The following is a 12,436-nucleotide window of genomic DNA, read 5'->3' on the forward strand; positions in this document are numbered from 1 at the left end:
GGCCGTCGAATGGCGCTAGCTGCGCAGCATTTGTGCACCGCCGCCGTCAGTGTCAGCCAGTTTGCTGTGGCATACGGAGCTCCATCGCAGTCTTTAACACTGGTAGCATGCCGCAACAGCGTGGACGTGAACCGTATGTGCAGTTGACGGACTTTGAGCGAGGGCGTATAGTGGGCATGTGGGAGGCTGGGTGGACGTACCGCCGAATTGCTCAACACGTGGGGTGTGAGGTCTCCACAGTACATCGATGTTGTCGCCAGTGGTCGGCGGAAGGTGCACGTGCCCGTCGACCTGGGACCGGACCGCAGCGACGCACGGATGCACGCCAAGACCATAGGATCCTACGCAGTGCCGTAGGGGACCGCACCGCCACTTCCCAGCAAATTAGGGACACTGTTGCTCCTGGGGTATCGGCGAGGACCATTCGCAACCGTCTCCATGAATCTGGGCTATGGTCCCGCACACCGTTAGGCCGTCTTCCGCTCACGCCCCAACATCGTGCAGCACGCCTCCAGTGGTGTCGCGACAGGCGTGAATGGAGGGACGAATGGAGACGTGTCGTCTTCAGCGATGAGAGTCGCTTCTGCCTTGGTGCCAATGATGGTCGTATGCGTGTTTGGCGCCGTGCAGGTGAGCGCCACAATCAGGACTGCATACGACCGAGGCACACAGGGCCAACACCCTGCATCATGGTGTGGGGAGCGATCTCCTACACTGGCCGTACACCATTGGTGATCATCGAGGGGACACTGAATAGTGCACGGTACATCCAAACCGTCATCGAACCCATCGTTCTACCATTCCTAGACCGGCAAGGGAACTTGCTGTTCCAACAGGACAATGCACGTCCGCATGTATCCCGTGCCACCCAACGTGCTCTAGAAGGTGTAAGTCAACTACCCTGGCCAGCAAGATCTCCGGATCTGTCCCCCATTGAGCATGTTTGGGACTGGATGAAGCGTCGTCTCACGCGGTCTGCACGTCCAGCACGAACGCTGGTCCAACTGAGGCGCCAGGTGGAAATGGCATGGCAAGCCGTTCCACAGGACTACATCCAGCATCTCTACGATCGTCTCCATGGGAGAATAGCAGCCTGCATTGCTGCGAAAGGTGGATATACACTGTACTAGTGCCAACATTGTGCATGCTCTGTTGCCTGTGTCTATGTGCCTGTGGTTCTGTCAGTGTGATCATGTGATGTATCTGACCCCAGGAATGTGTCAATAAAGTTTCCCCTTCCTGGGACAATGAATTCACGGTGTTCTTATTTCAATTTCCAGGAGTGTATGTATAGCCACTTCGGCTGCACAAATTTATCAAATTGACCATGGTTTTGGCAGCACTAAAACGGTCTTCATCAGAATTAATGGCTCTATCTTGAAAAAAGCTTTCGTTGCGTAATTGCAGCTGTTCATTAATACTGAGACCACCCTTCATGCTGATTTAGACCACCATAGTGCTGTCAAAACCATGGTCAATCTGACAAGAATTTTATGCAGCCGAGGTGGCTATACATACATTCTGTAATTAAGTTAACCCATGGTTGCTGGACGTCAGCCAATAACAATTTTTAAAATTTCGATTCCCACCTGTTGAGGTCTCTAAGGCTGTGACGATGTACATAGACTTGAAAATGAAAATTCGGAATTCTTCCGATAAGCTGAACATCTAAGAAGAGCTAGAGATTTTTAAACACCTATCTCATTCTTAAGAAACAGTTGCGATTATGCAACAAACACTTTTATCAAGGTATAGAGCCGCTAATTCTAATGAACACTGCCTTAGTGTTGTTGAAACCATGGTCAATTTGACAACAATTTTATGCCACTGAGGTGGCTATACATACATTCTGCAATTAATTTTGTAAGGTTTGCTAGTTCACACAATGGAGCTCCAGGCTTCAAGAATTCAGATCCCTTGAAATTGTATTTTTCCTTTACCACTGCGGATATTCCCAGTCGTGAGTATTCCCAGACACACATATTTTTTTGTATTTTATAATTTTCGCACTCAGGGGATCGACTAGTAATGGTCTGTTTAGTTTTTGTGATTGATTTCCCAACTTTTCAACTTCAGCTGGTGTGATCACTGAATCTTTAGCAGTGAACACAGAAAAGTTTATATGCACTCGAGTTTACTGTTTTTATGCACTAAAGTTTCAGTGTTTTTGCACACAGAAGTTTCGCTGTTATTTTGAGATTGTATTTCCTGGGTGCTGTTTTCTTCCTTGTTCCACTTGTCTGCTGAGGCCGAATTTTCTTGGTTCATCAGTGCCTCACCTTTCCTGATTTGAAGTTTCTTTATGTGCAGTTTCCGGGCACCGACTATAAATTGTAAACTATATATCCTATTGAATTTCTATAACATTGCCTTCAAGTTTACCTCCCTTGTCCAGACCTTTTATACACTCCTTTCACCTTGATATTCACATGGCTGCTTATCTTTTCTCCAAAGGTGTCTTTAATATTCCTGTAGGTAGCATGTTTCTTTCCCCTAGCAAAACTGCTTCTAAATCCTTACATTTGTCCTCTCTCCATTCCTGCGTAGCCATTTTACACACCCTGTCAGTCTCATGTTTTAGACATTTGTATTCCCTTTCACCTGCTTCATTTGCTGCATTTTTATATTTTTCTCTTTCATTAGTTAAATTCAATATCTCCTGTTTTACACAAGGATTTATAGTTGGCCTTGTCTTTTTACTTATTTGATCCTCAGCTGCCTTCACTGTTTCATCTCTCAAAGCTACCCATTCATCTTCTGCTGTATTCCTTTCCCCTGTTCTAGTTTCCTAATGCTCCCTCTGAAAATCTCAAAAACCTGTGGTGATTTCTACTTTTCCAAATCCTATCCCATTAATTTCCTATCTTTTTGCAATTCCTTTAATCTACAGTTCATAACCAATAAATTGTGGTCTGAATCTACATCTATCCCTTAAAATGTATTACAATTTAAAATCTGGTTCCAAAATCTATGTCTTACCATTATACAAGATGAAAAAAAATGTCACATTTGGTGGTCGGCATGTGAGTCCTCATCAAGACAAAAATGTATCTAGCAAAATCCAATTCCACCAATAGGTTTTATAGAAATGTGATTTAAAAATTGAGGCAAAGCTGTAACTAGATGCAGCATGGCCAAGAACAGGTAGCATGAACTCTACACTGTGCCAAAGCTGTCCCATTAGCTCTGTAAGATGAGGCAATGCTGTGAGGAATGATATGCGGACTCACCAATGTTCGAGTCGCACTCGTGCCAAACACTTTTTCCAGTTACAGCATAAATCTGCATCCACCGTGTGTTATCTTGTGTATTTCTTTCTGTTAGTGTTAAATTTATTTAAACATTAACACACATGATGACCTTCTTACAGACATAAATGACCAATTTGTTTCGTATGTGACACAAATAAAGCCAATAGAAATAACTGGATACAGTAACACTGTATCCAGTGCGGCACAAAAAATTATGTACACAAACTACTCTAGAGTGCACATTCTGTATGATTGATGCCCAGGATTATCTTCACACAGCCAGTATGTACATGTATGGGCAACATTCACTTGAGAGAAGATGCTCAAAGTGACCATCTTGCATTTTCAAACACCTTGCCACTTCCTGGATCATACTTTCTGGACCCTATGCAACACAACTGCATCCACCACTGCGAAAGTAGTATGTACACAAGCTGCTAGGTCATGTACTTCCATGGATGGGATTGCAAACTGGCTCCTGTAAACGTCACCACACATAAAACTCTAGTGGATTAAGGTCCGGGGAACATGGAGGCCAGAACATTGGACCTCTACAAGCAATTCATTTCTGTGGAAATGCTTCATCTAAATATATATGCACATTCATTCAAAACTGCAGCAGTGTACCATCATTCTGAGACAATGGCTGTTGCTGAGCTCCAAGTGGACATTTTCTAATGCATCATACAAAGCACCGCAAAGAGATGGGTGATAATGGGGTACATTGAACTTGTCTAGCAATAGGTAAGAGCCCAAAAGCTCTCCCCCCCATGGTTCCAGCCTACAGGTATATGCCAAAGTATGGCTGAAAGCTGTACTCATGTGGGACATGTGGGTTGTGTTTCAAGAAATAATGGCTGTTGTGGAGGTTGAAAATAACCTTCACAAGCGAAGCTAGATTCATTAGTCTATATCACCTTATTTATAAAATGTTTATTATCTCCTACTTCGTGCAAAAGCCATTCACAAAAATTGTACTCACTGAACATGATCTTCTGACCACTGATGTTCTGTTAATGTGTAATGATATGGATGTAATTCTTTATTGTGCAACACTTCAACAATCAGTCTTTCAGATATTTTGAACTGCCTTGCAAAATCATGGGTACTTCACTGAGGTGAATGGTGAATGGTTTCAAGAATTGCTTCCTCTGTTTGTGGAAGATGCCTAGTTCTTGGATGACCTCTGCCCTTTACTAGGGGATCAAGACTACCAGTTAGCCATAGGTGTTTCTCCTGGTGACAAACAACATTCTTATTGGGATGGCACCTTTGAGGGTATTGTGCAAAATACGCATGAGAAACAGCAGCAGCTTGGTTATCAGATGCACCCAGCACCAAAAGCACATTGACATATTCATTGTTTGCATAGTGTATCAGGAAGTTGCCCTACATGACCTTGATAGGACCAGTTAATGTTGAGCTCTGTGTGGTTAGTAGACATGTGCATACAGTTTAATGGAGCCCACTCTCATGACAAATGACAAAATGATGTCCTGCTTATAAACGAAGAGAACTAGGGAATGAGCAGGTAAAAATTAAAAAAGAAACCTGACATTTATTTGAGCATGGGTTTTGATGGAGTCGGGATTTTCCCATATAACCATTTCATGAGTGTACTGTGAGTATCAGGAATCTGGTAAAACATCAAATCTCTGATACTGCTACAGCCGGAAAAAGATCCTGCAAGAACTGGACCAAGAATGATTGAAGAGAATCATTTAACATGACAGAAGTGCAACCCTTCTGCAAATTGCTGCAGGTTTCAATGCTGGGCCATCAATAAGCATCAGCATGCGAACCATTCAATGAAATATCATCGATATGGAATATTGGAGTCAAAGACCCTCTCGTGTGCCCTTGATGACAACATGACACAAAGCTTTAAGGCTCGCCTGGGCCCATCAACACCAACATTGTGTTGGTGGCTGGAAACATGCTGACTGATCAGATGAGTCTCATTTCAAATTCTATTGAGCTGATGTATGTGTATATACAAGTATGGAAACAACCTCATGAATCCATGGACCCTACATGTCAGCAGGGGACTGTTCAAGCTGGTGGAGGCTCTGTAATGGTGTGGGGCATGTGCAGCTGGAGTGATATGGGACCCCTGATACAGCAAGATATGATTCTGACAGATGACACATACGTAAGCATTCTGTCTGATCACCTGCATCCATTCATGTCCATTATGCATTCCGATGGACTTGGGAAATTACAGTAGGACAATGGAACACCCCACATGACCAGAATTGCTCCAGAGAGGCTCCAGGAATTCTATTCTGAGTTTAAACACTTCCGCTGGCCATCAAACTCCCCAGGCATGAACATTATTTAGCATATCTGGGATGCCTTGCAACGTGCTGTTCAGAAGAGATCCCCACCCCCTCGTACTCTTACATATTTATGGACATCCCCGCAGGATTCATGGTGTCAGTTCCCTCCAGAACTACTTCAGACATTACTTGAGTCCATGCCATGTTCTGTTGTGGCAGTTCTACATGCTCTCAGAAGCTTTACATAACATTAGGCATGTGTACCAGCTCCTTAGGTCTTTAGTGTAAATATAGCCTGCTCAGTTGATACTCCTTTCTGAAATACAAACGTTTTGTAACTGATAATGTTTTCTGTGACAACTATTTATAAATTCTTTTGAACACGATTTTGTCAAAAATTTATGAAAACAGTGGCATTAATGAGATGGGTCTACAAATCTTTACCAATACTTTATCTTTTTATTTCCACTGTGAAGAGATTCATTAGATAAGCAACTTATGATGATCAACCAAACAATATTTGATTATTTTACTACTGATTTTCCCAAAGCTTTTAAACATTTACTTTTAAGAGAGTTGGTTACACTGAAAACTTGTTTTGGATATGCAAGATGTAGATGAATTTTATTAAACTTATTTAGAAATGCTGCTCGTAGAATTTGTAGGTTATCTGCTAAGAAAGTGTTCAGATCTAAATTTTCTACTTCTGACTAAAACAAGTTATTAAAAGGGTCAATAGTTTTTGTAGTTTAAGTGCTCCATGCTTTATTTTCCTTGAAAGACATTTCCTCATTTTTCTAATTCATTTCTGTGTTCCAAACAGTTCTTGTTATTGGAAGAGCTTTTTTTAAACACATGTATTTTTATGCTCTGATGGCTTTGTTTACAATTGTACAACAAAGTTTGAAACATAGGTTTTTACTGTCATAATCTATGGCCCTTCATTTCACATAAAATCGTCTCTTAGTTTTTAAAAAGTTATTGATTCCTGAAGAGTTTAACCTCACAACGCAAATCTCTTTTTTAAGACAACAGTTTTCAAGGATCCTATGATTAAGTTACAGATTACACTATATTTTTCTCTAACACCAAGTACACCATTGACTTTGTGACCACCGATCAATGAAAGAGTGAAGGCCATTGGGTGGTACCATGGGCACGTGTCACAGTAAGGAAAGTATGTAAGTGGAGCAGAGCTGAACAGGGAGTTATTCTAGTGAAATGGGGAAATTCACTGACGTAAATGGCTTTGTCAAATGGCAGCTTATTATGGGTCACCACCTGGGCATGAGCATCTCAGAAATGGTGAAGCTATAAAACTGAAACCACAAGTAGGTAAAGATGTTGGATATCCATGCATCAGTCAATCATAGTATACATAAATATACTAATTTACTGTTTTGTACATCCAGAAAGGTGACAGTTATTATAATGGTAAATATAGCTGAATGTAAATATTTTGCAGGTCTACCATGCTGAGTGCTTAGCCATAATGTTTTTCCCAGTTTAAGCTTTCATCAGAATGCATGCATAAGAACTTAGAACTTTCTAACCTGTTTATTGTTTTCTGTTGGTTCAACACGTTAACAGGAGGTGCAAGGTTTTTGAGAGTACAGAACTGGATAAATCTTTTTTTCGCAGATATGCCAATTATCTTAAATCTGTTAGTAGCTTTAATAAAAATATCATCTTCTATTTTCTCTGATAAGGCTTCTTCACAGAGCTTGACAATAATGCTTGTAGAATCTCTAAATAGCATTAATTCCATCCCTGATTAATATGAGTAAGAAAAAGTAATGGGGCCCTGATCACACTCTATGGAATGCTCATTTTGATCTCTTTCTGTGCAAACAATGTGGTACCCCTCCCCCACCACTTCCCCTTTATATTGCTCTAACATCATAGTGTAACTCTCTGTACCCTCTTTCTTCACTAGGAGTTACATACCTTCAATAAGTCATACAAGATACTAATCAATGATACTTTATTCTTTACAATTCACATTATATTCTCAGTGAATGTACAAATAGATGCCCATATCGAGTAGCATAGCAGAAATATCAGTTGTGATTGACTAAGTATCCCACTGCTACACAGGTGGTGTGTTGGTGTTGTTTGGGGAAAGAGACCAAACAGTGAGGTCATCAGTCTCATTGGATTAGGGAAGGACAGGGAAGGAAATTGGCTGTGCCCTTTCAAAAGAACCATCCCAGGATTTGCCTGGAGCGATTTAAGAAATCACGAAAAACCTAAATCAGGATGGCCGGACACGGGATTGAACCATTGTCCTCCCAAATTCGAGTCCAGTGTGCTAACCACTGCACCACCTCGCTCGGTACACAGGTGGTGACAACAGTAAAGAACATTACTTATGAGACAAATTTATAAAATGATGTTTAGTATTCCTGCCTATAGACATCGTGATGAGGCAGATGAGATGGTACAGGTGTCACAGCAAAATAGTGCAAAAACCTTCCACGGAGGAGGCATGGAATGTGTAGTATGGGTAGACCCACTGCTGGAGGTGTTTACCTGCTGGTAGCAGAAGGCAAGGTGGGCCAGTGATTATCCAGAGTTCAGCCACAATGGACCTCGCCTTGCACTTCAGGCTGTGTGCTGTTGCTGAGTGCTTAGCCATTAGCCATTATCCATTACCCATCCACACCTGTCTCTACATGGCTTCAGACTATCTGTTTCATGTATATTAAAGTGCATGGCAAATTTCTTTGCTTCTCAGGAGGTTCTGATCGCTGGCTATTATTGAGCCACTGCTAGCCTGTGAAGTATCCACACTGATCCTGTCAAGTAACAGCATTTCATGCCTATGCAGATACTAAAGTGGCAATGAAGTATGTTCCTACACATGTGACACCCCTATTTTTATCCTTTGCCCCTTTTCTTTTTGTTAACTTGGGCCACCACGGTCCAGTAACTTCTGAAATGCTGACAGGAACAGTTGTGCCTACAGAAGGAGCAACAGCTGCAGCAGCAGCAACAGGAGCAGGAGTAGGTGCTGATAAACCAGAATGCAGACTTGCTTAGTGCTCTTACAGTTCCCTTGAAGTTTTCTACACTGCTCCTACCACCTGCTGTTTGTCAGTTTGATGGGTCGACAGAAAGCTGGAAGAGTTACCTGCACCAGTTCATACCACATTATCAGGTAACATGTATGGTTGATCCCTTTGATAGGGCTGCCTTGTTGTTGTCCAGCAGCACGGGTTTGTACCAAGTTGTCCAAAATTTGGAGCTCTTTGTTGAGCTCAAGAAACTTCCCTTTGATGAGTTCTGTCAGTTACTTACACAGTATTTGAGACATCAAACCTGTGTGGTGGTGGCACTGTTGCAGTTTAACCAGCACAACAAGCACCCTGCACAGTCGTATGTGGTCTAGATAGCCGATCTGCAGGACATCTCACATAAGTGTCATTCTCAATGCCCAAATGAGCTTTCTCTTATGCAGACTCACTAATTCAAGACATGATCATCTGGTTAGCTCCTGATCTAAAAGTTCAGACTAGGTCATTGACTATGTCCAACCCTTCTTTAGCCAATGTTGCCCAAATTGCAGAATTGCATGAGCATACAGAGGCAGTGAGGGACATCTTTTCTGATAATTAGCAGGTGGAGCAATTAGGTAGCATGGTAAACAGTCCCCAGTGACCTGTGTGACCTCCCAGGTGGCCTCACCTCTGACCAAGTCAGCACGTGTTGCTGCCATTGGTGATTCAGGTGCACTGGCATTGCTGCACTGCTGATCCTTGTCCTTGTGGGCTCAGCAGGTCTAGGCTGCTCACACCATCATAATTCCATATGTGGCATTTCTTGTGTCATCAGTGCCATTCTCCTTCTGCTTGTTGCGTGAGCCAGCTAGCCTGCCCCAATTGTCATTTGTTGCGTGTTCGCCAAGACTGCTTGAATGTGTATGGTCATCCATCAGATAAGCCATTTGGTATCTGTTTCTGACTGTAAGTGGGCCATGAGAGGCACTGGATGCCCCAGTGTTTTCACTGCACTCTGGGGCTGCCTCCGGCACCCCGCACAGGTCACCCCTACATATTTTGCTGACATTGGTAGTGGACAGGTAACTGGTCAAATTTCAGGTAAACACAGGAATGATGGTTAACCTCATTAATTTAGATACATAGAAGCTCTTGGTGTGCCTGGAGTCGCAATAGCCTCTTTATCAGTTTGTGCCTTATAGTAAACAGCACATTCCTTTGTGAGGGCTCTTCTCCATTTCTGAGAATCTGGAATGGTAACTTACATTGTTAGTTGTCTTTGGATTAGACACTTTTTCTATTTTTGGGTTCCAGATCGCTGAAAAAGTAAATATAGTGTCTCAATCTGTGCCTTTTCAAGATCTGAACTCCTTACTGTAATCATACAGCCAGCTGTTTGAAAATACCTTGGGCCAGCAGAAAGTTTTGAGGTACAAATTTCTCTTAAGCTGTCTGTGGTACATAAATCCTGTCATTCCTTCTCACTTCATTTTCCATGTGTGACAAGATAAAGGCAGGGTTGGCAGGATCAAGGTGTCATTTCTCCTATTTTGTTGGGTCAGTGGGCCACCCCTTAGGTGGTGATTCAGATTCGCAAAAGCACTTTGCATCTTTGCTGTGATTTTAAACTGATGATCAATGCACAATGTGTCACTGATTTGTATCTCATTCTGTGGCAGGCAGAATTATTGGCAAAGTTGTCACCAATATTTTCCCTGCATCAGCTTGTAAGATGCCTACCTGCAGTTGCCATTGGACACATTTTCTTGGACTTTCCTGGTCCTGTACATACCCTTCTGGCTTTTCCAGTTTATTTGTTTGCCTTTTGGAATCTCATCTGCACCTGGACTTAATCAATACTATTTGGAACAACTGATTTAGGACATTCCCTGTTGCGTTAGTTACCTTGACTGATGATATTTGGGTAACATGCCCTACTTGGGAAGAACACCCACAAAACCTGCAATCAATTTTCCAATGCCTCCTGGAGAATGGAATTTGTTGCAAACTGGAAAAGTGCTGATTTTCTTCCTAAATGTGTTTGTATTATTCTCAGTTCACTCCATGAGGTGTGAACATCTGTCAACCTCTTAACCGGCTTCACCAGAAAGGTGTTACGTTTGTCTGGGCTGCAGATTGTCAATGGGATTTTCAGTCTCTCAATCAGTTGTGGTGTAGAGTGCCATAAATATCGATATTTGTTCAGTGTATAAGGGTGCTATCTTTGAGGAAAGGGCTTTGGGAAGATGTTGGGCACTAACGGCAGTTAGCCTCCGGACTTGGTTCTGTGTAGAACCGAAGTGCTAATAAATCTGTGTCTGAGAGAATTATAGTTGTTTACCTACAACTATATCCTATACCCTCACTGGTGACCCCATTTTTTGTGTAATATGCGTCCGAGTTACCGCCCAAAGGTTATTTATGAGCCTATCGCATCGGGTTTCTTCGCGATCGCGAGGGCTGTTGTTCAGCTTCAGAATATGGCCTTTCAGCACTCACCGCCACCCGGATTTCACCAACATCTCTCCAGTACTCCTGCCGTCATAGTGGACATGCCGCAAGACTCTTCGGAATCCTTCAGCCCAAACATGCAGTGGAATTCATTGAGTGCTGCCAATTTCTTCCAACCGCCAACGGTCGTGGACTCTGGGTTTGTTAGCCTAGACCTTTCCACGTGTTCTCCACAGAGTGTTGTTCGGAACATTCCTACTCCTGTGTCGAATGCACAATTCAATACAGTTCGTGGCGCCGAGTGAAGTTTTGCTACTTTGGAAAATCCAGTAGTAAATTCAAACTCGAATCAGTTCCCGCCACATGTGTATCCTCAATGCTCGCCAAACAGCAAATATCACACCGAGTGTGCATCCTAGTGGACATTTGTGGGATCATTGTGTTGCTTCTAATCAAGTCAACAATTCTGTGCTGGACAGCAATTACCCTGACATCTACAACCAGCCCCACCACTCACGGTCGAGTGAATACAGTGTGCACGGACATTCACCGGCATACTTAAGTACTTGTGGCTTCTCTCCGAGCTACCACACCAATGAAAATGCACACTTTAACTATGATCCTCACACTGTTCGAGCATCCATCGCTTCTCAGCCCCCCCCCCCCCCCCCAGCGTCAAGTGAATTTCGTGATACCCGCATTACGGGCGCAAATAATTCGGACTCGCTATCTTCTGCATGCCCTACTTCCGTCCGAAGAAATAGGTGCACCTCCGCAGTGCTTGCAGTGCCGAATCTGCCGAAACTACCGACTTTAAACCCGCTCACCCGGAGTTCTGGTTTAACCTGGTTGAGCAAACATTCAATGTCTGTGCTTCGGACGACGACACAGCGTGCCTCATGAACCATCTTCACAACCGCATCAATTTAATTTACGATCTGGTCAAAGCACCCACGCTAGCAGGGAAGTATGCTGTGGCGAAATAGATGATACTGGAGCTCGTCTCGAAAACCAGGAGAGAAAATGTGCGACAGCTCATCTACGAAGAGCGTCTCGGCAACAGGTCTCCTTCCCAGCTGTGGCGGTGCATCCGTCTTCTCGTCAATGAGCGCCGCTTTAAATTGAGCACAAGTGCTGTGTGTGGCAATTTACGTGCCTTTGTTGGGCCTTCTGGCAAGGTGATTCTCCACCCACCTGCTGCCGAAGTGCTATATCTCCACTCCAGGATGGGACATCATCTTCAACCACCGGCATATTGCTTGCTGACTTCACCGTCGACCGCTTCTGCTGCCTGATGCGGAAGAACTGTATGTTACCTTCCTAACTTCTCACCCCTCCCCCCCCCCCCCCATTCATAGGAGGGACGTATCCATACTGTGCGAGGGGGGGGGGGGAGGCTATGTGGCATAGAGCACCATAAATATCGATATTTGTTCAGTGTGTAAGTGTGCTATCT

The sequence above is a fragment of the Schistocerca nitens genome, chromosome 3 (genome assembly GCF_023898315.1).
Source record: "Schistocerca nitens isolate TAMUIC-IGC-003100 chromosome 3, iqSchNite1.1, whole genome shotgun sequence".
Classification (NCBI taxonomy): domain Eukaryota; kingdom Metazoa; phylum Arthropoda; class Insecta; order Orthoptera; family Acrididae; genus Schistocerca; species Schistocerca nitens.